The following is a 6,479-nucleotide window of genomic DNA, read 5'->3' as shown; positions in this document are numbered from 1 at the left end:
CATTTTCACATTGAATATATCATAAAAACATACAAGGACTTACCATTTTGCATGAAGACGATAGAAATAACATGGTATTTGCTTTGGAATTCCATGTAATATTATTGATATGAGTCTGTGTTTACACTTTATTTTATAATTCCCTTGTTAGAAACTGACAGGTAATATCAATTAAGATGTAGCCTACTTACTGTGCGTCAGGATTAGGGTTTGGGTTACTTCATCTATGTAAGTTTGGTATAAATAGTAAGTACATGTCACAAAGACACTGTAAGGTAAAGTCTGATCCTATCTGATACATAATTTACTATGATACAACAGTGTTTTGATGTCAGGGTAGCATACTTACAGAACTGGCCCAAGTATGGTAGGTGTGTGTTCTCATTTACTCTTTTATTACTAGATCCTGATGGCTCTTTTGATCTTTTGTACTTTTGTTCAGCAGTGCTCGAGATTACCCGCATGTGGGGTTTATGTGACCCATCCTTGCGATTAAATCTAATTGATGGGATAAAGAGCCGGACGCGGGCTGAAGGAGGCGTTTGATGTGGCAGCTGGAGATCGTGAGAATGAGGAGAGGCAAAAGCCTCGGCTCCAGTCACTCATTCACTCACTCACTCGTCACATCCCCGTCCGAGTCATCCCCCCGTTTCTGATGGACGGGACCCCCACACTCCGCTCCGGGCTACGGGGATGTGACACTGGTGCGCATCCCGCCGTCAGTCGCGCAGCAAAGTGGCACGCGTGTCATTTTCACTGACAGACGCGCTCGTCTTCCTATCCACGCTCCTCCGCTGCAAATGCGAGACATGACTGTATACTGATGGAGCCACGTCGCAAACAAGACAGCGCAGCAGAAATAAACACATCTTGAGCAATGCGATCTGATCTGGAGGATAGGGGGGTGTTTAGAGAGGGACAGAGAGCGCTATGCGCAGGGACACTTGGGTAACAGCTTTGTTTTCCCCCCTTATCTGCAATACCGGACTTTTAGGATCATATTTTTTTATCTTTAGCCGTGTTATAAGCTAAATGGGAAAACGATGGTTTTAGAAAAGTACAGTGATTATCCAGGATGCCAATAATGGTTTTTTTTTAAGTAAATGTATTTTTCAACCCCCTCACAACATTTCGGTAGTCTAGCTAACTAAAGTTAGAACTAGCGAGTAGGCTAAGATGTAGCCTGTAGCTAAGCGAGCAAACAGAAATTGTTCAATAGCGAAAATGGCTCGCTGTCTACATCAGGACATGTATTCTTCATCAGCAAAATAAAAGTCGAAATAAAATTAAAAACCCTAAAATTATACTTTTATGGAATTATGGATTTGTGCATTGCAAATGTAGGGCAAACAAATTGAAGGTTAGCTAAACGACGCTGCTGAACCTCAAGAATGTTTATTGGTGTGTTTATTTTTTTTATATAGTTTATAGGTATAATTTGTTGTGTAGCCTACATATCGGTGCGTACACTGCAAAAAAAAAAAAAAAAAAAAAAAAATGATATAATTAACTGATACAATGTTAATACCGACCTACTGAAAAACTGAAATCTGTTTTGAAATCTGACAACATCACCCGAAAGCAGGTGGTGATGAGAGTCACATGAAAATATACCTGATACCAAGTTTATTTATTTATTTGGTGGACTATTTATACACATTTTCATCAGACCATGCTCTCATCATAAGCATTTTTTTAAAATACTAATAACTGAAAAGAAACTGAAATAATGCAATAGACATTAATAATAAAATAGTATACAGGATCTTATTGTTAACAAATTAATAGTTATCTTTCTGCAGCATACAGTGGCATTGTGTCAGCATCCTATATAAATTCTATGATTTAAAAAAAATAGAGCAGATATATTTGTCATTTATATACAATCTTATTAAAACGTGTTTTAGATCATGGAATATTAATGTAATAATGTTTTATATTTATAATTTATCATTAGTGTTTTAGATCCTGTGTTAAGTAAGCAGTGTATGCAATATACCAGTTAGACATTGGCTTCAATGTAATTAATTCTATACATTTTTGATTAAGAATAGGGGTTTAGAGCAGATCTGTTGTAGCATTTTTATGCTACACTGGACATAGACTACAATCTCATTCCACGGTTTTGCAGTTTGACCATTGATTATTTTTCTAATTATTTTGTCAATATTGTGATCTTACAGGCCATTAGGTATGTTTTTTTTCTCCATTGCATTTGGGGATATTTTTGGAGACACATAACACAGGCTATTTAAAAATAAGTGCTCTACTGATGAGAAATAATTCTTTTGTTCTTTTAAAAACACAGCCATTGACATAAGCTTGCTGACGGATGCTGATGCTTTCAATACCTCAGAGACCAATGATGAATTACTGCAGACACACAGCGCTGAGCATGCAAATATGTCCAGCTACTCTGATATTGCAGCAGGGGAGGACAATGTGCTTACATCTTAAAAAAAAAGACACCCTGTTTGACTATCTCACTCTGCATTAATTTTGTTCATGATGATTAATAATTTGTCTCATTAATGTTTAATTCAGCATATGTGTGTGTGTGTGTGTGTGTGTGTATATATATATATACATATACATATACATATACATATATTTATATATGATTTTCCTGTTTCTCGTTATCTTTCATAACCCATTTGCTTTTGTGTCTCTTGTCAATGAACATAGTTTAAGAAGCACTTCATTTGAGAGACAGATTTTATCTAAAGAAGACAACTTCCTCTATGTTTTTTCATTGCTCTTGCTTTAGGGCCATATGCAAAGCAAACCGGATCCACATTTGTCTCGTCAATGATTAATTCCATTTTGGAAGCATTTAGCAATAATCTTTTTGCAACAAACAACTTGCTATTCCTTTACTTTTAGATTTATATATATATTTGTGTGTGTGTGTGTGTGTGTGTGTATATATATATATATATATATATATATATATATATATATATATATATATATATATATAGTACAATTACACATTTGAATTGGGTTTGAGAATTTGTTAGACTAAGTTAGATGACAGTGAAAGAGAGATCAGAGTTTAGCTTATGCAACACCTCAAGGGATAAAAATGTTCTTTAGCCTTGTGGTCCGTGTTTATATGTGTCTATGTGGCTTCCAGATGGCATGGAAGAAAACAGACTGTAGCTGCGGTGGATGGAATCCCTGATGATCTGGAGAGCTCTTTGCCGGCAGCGACGGTTGTTCAGGTCTTCGATGGCCAGTAGCCGAGTTCAGTGACGCGCTGGGCAGTTTTGACTACCCGCTGAAGGGCTTTCCGGTCTGAGGATGTGCAGCTGTCATAGCAGACTGTGATGCAGCAGGTCAGAAAGCTCTCAGGAAGTTTTAAAGAGCTGGGAGGATAGATTGAGTTTGAAGATGTACAGTAAATGGTAACTTCAATCTTTGCTTTCCTTTATTATACTGACAGACGCAATACAAAAGTATTTAATATGCACTTGTGTACATTACACATCATAACCATATACTATGAAGGTGCATGCATGTCCTTGAATATGTTTTTTTTAGGATTACTAGTGTGTGAGAAAATGATGTTTGTGATGTATTTGTTTGTTATTGAAGAATTAATACACATTTCGTCCTCCTCCCAATGGCCACAAATCAAGTGAAATTACTTTATCAACAAGGACACTTAATTGCAAAAATGCATTTATGTCACTGATGATGGATTTTTGGTAAAAAAAAATAAAATAAATCCTCCAAATCTTAATAAGTACACCTTTCACCTCAATCAAAACACTCAACCTTGAGACTTCACTCAATCTTCACACTGGTTTTAAAAGACACACAAATACCTTTCACTATGCAAATTTCTAAAGCATAATGCCATATCTCTTTTATAGCACAGGAAAAATGAGACACACATACACTTTCTCTCATTTTCTCTCCCTCCTTGAACTATCACAGAAAACGCAGGACAGGCCTACCTGAAGATGGAGTCGATGTGTCTCGGACGTCATGTCTCCTGTCAGACGTGTAAGCTGAGAGACAGGAATGGCATGGCCGGTGAAGCCCCAGTGAGCAGGAGGGGTCATCCTTCAGCTCAAAGACAGGCTGAGAGACAGCCACATGGCACACATCTCCAAATGACAGCCTGTCACTGGCAGGAGATCCACCATACGGCCCTGTCACCTCTCACCTGACTGAACTCGGCCCACTGTATTCTCGCGCTGAGGGGAAACTGCGTCACTGTCAAACTAATGGTGGTTAAAGGTGAAAAATTTCCATTTTTGCCATAAGCCCCATCTGTACATTTATATTTTAAGATCAAGACTTAATTATCTATTCAGAGCGGCCTATGACCGTGCCTCTGCTGTCATCCTGGAGAGGAAGTTGGATTAGTGGAAATATGAATGTGGTGTGGTCATATTAATGAAACATTTCTCAGTGAAAATATTAAATAATATGTAAAATGTTTCATGCTGAATATCTAGTGAATATTTCTCAGGTTAGGGTTGTTTTATTTACCATGAATGAAAACTATATAAACGTACATATGTATAGCCCCATACAGTAAACATTACAAAACATTGACAATCTGTCAGCATCCATCTTTTAAAGCATCAGGCAAAACTGCATTGCCGTTTATAATACACAGTAAATTGTCATGTTAATGCTAATAGTTATTGTTGTGAATGAACGAACCTTAAATGATTGCCTTCCAAAAAGATCCAAAAGAACATTTTCATTGTTATTGCCTGAAAAAGACAAAATAAGTAAATAAATAAAATAAAAAATCCAACATTTGGTGTAGTTGGGATTCTGAGCCATTCCGTTTCGATGCACTTCAGTGCATATATATGTATAGTCTTTTCCCAAATGCACGTTAACCCGTTTGCCATGACGTAAAACTGTATCTAAATATTGGAGGGAGCACACACACTTTGTTGGAAAATAACATCATACAAAAAAGGTAAAAGTTCCCCGACAGGCTACAAAACTATTTTTATTGACATTTACATTTAGCACGATCTACTGTAGCTAATCATGCTGAGAAAAACAGTCAGAGAATGCTTTGCAACCATACCGTTCGAAACCATATTTAAGTGATGCAACTAAAAGTGTTCTTTTAACGTGTTCACTTAACCGTGCTCAGAATCGTTTGCCCAGATGGTGGAAAAGCACAACTGTCACACTATGGGGTATTTTAATGACCCCATAGTGTGGGCATTTAACGAGTTGTCAGCAAAATATAAATACTAAAATGATTATAAAACAACGTATAAAACAACTGAATACATATGACAACTTATCCTAATATATGTGCAATTTGACCTGCTATAAAATCTACAATCATGGTAGAGTTTATCTGATATTTTAATGTGATGTAATCATGTTTATTTATTTACCCAGAATTAGCTATTGCATTTTTTTACCCAAATATTATTTAAATATTAGATTTAGCCAACTACCATTCAAATGCAGGGAAGGGATTTATGAACTAGGGGATAAGAAACTAAGGTAGAATCTCGGTGACAACTAGCCCAGTCTTCCTTGTTGCATAAATTGGCCACACAGTTATGTTCCTATAATGAAATGCAGGTTGTTGTATTGGAGGCAATACTTATTTCATTTTAGAGCCTACTGCAATTACGCTGAATTATTGCCGGGTTAAGAATAAACATCCTGATTGTGTCATTGATTAAGGAGTGATCAACACTTCCTAGAGGAAAGGCTCGTAATCTCTCTGCCCGATCAATACTCAGAATGAATTGCTAAAAGCAGTATTTGCACATACTTTCTCCGTTTTGTTTTAATCAACATCATTACTTTTCTCTCAGTTTTTTTAACATTTATAATACACCCAGGTGCCGCCATCCCCAACGCATTCACCTCACCGTAGATCTCTTCAAAACAGATTTGTGAGTCTATCCGAGACAAATAACCGGAGTTGGAGAAGGTGAGCCATGCTGTTTTGACACACTGTTAGAACATGATGTTACAGACTCAGACACCTGACTTGGGAAAAAGGTCATCTGTTCATCATAGATCAAAGTGGAGGACAGCACCTCTCAAAACAGTGGCGGAAAGCGGGCAAGAGGAGATAAAATGAAATCTTCACAACAGGACTGATGGACATGTGGCTCAAATACACCCTCCTGTGAGCTGTAGGGAGGGTGGGTGTCCTGCTGGCAGATGTCCCTTCTAGTTTCAGATGCTGCTTGACAAGATTGCTCTGAGGTGGGGAAGACCAAAGCGGTCCGGGTAATGAGACAGTTGCTTCCTTAATGTTTGCCCTGACATCGTTGCACAAGCACAAATACAAGAAGACATATTTTACTAGTTAGGCCTTTTGAGTATTTTATATAACAACGTAACAGCATATTTCCAGAAATTAAACAATGAGCGACGAAATAACGTTTGCAACCATTACATTTCGTGACAACAAACCGATTTCGATTGATTTTACACTATTTTCTTTTGCTTGTTTGCAACTGTGTTCA

The sequence above is a fragment of the Puntigrus tetrazona genome, chromosome 18, assembly GCF_018831695.1.
Source record: "Puntigrus tetrazona isolate hp1 chromosome 18, ASM1883169v1, whole genome shotgun sequence".
Taxonomy (NCBI): domain Eukaryota; kingdom Metazoa; phylum Chordata; class Actinopteri; order Cypriniformes; family Cyprinidae; genus Puntigrus; species Puntigrus tetrazona.
This window is presented reverse-complemented; position numbering follows the sequence as displayed.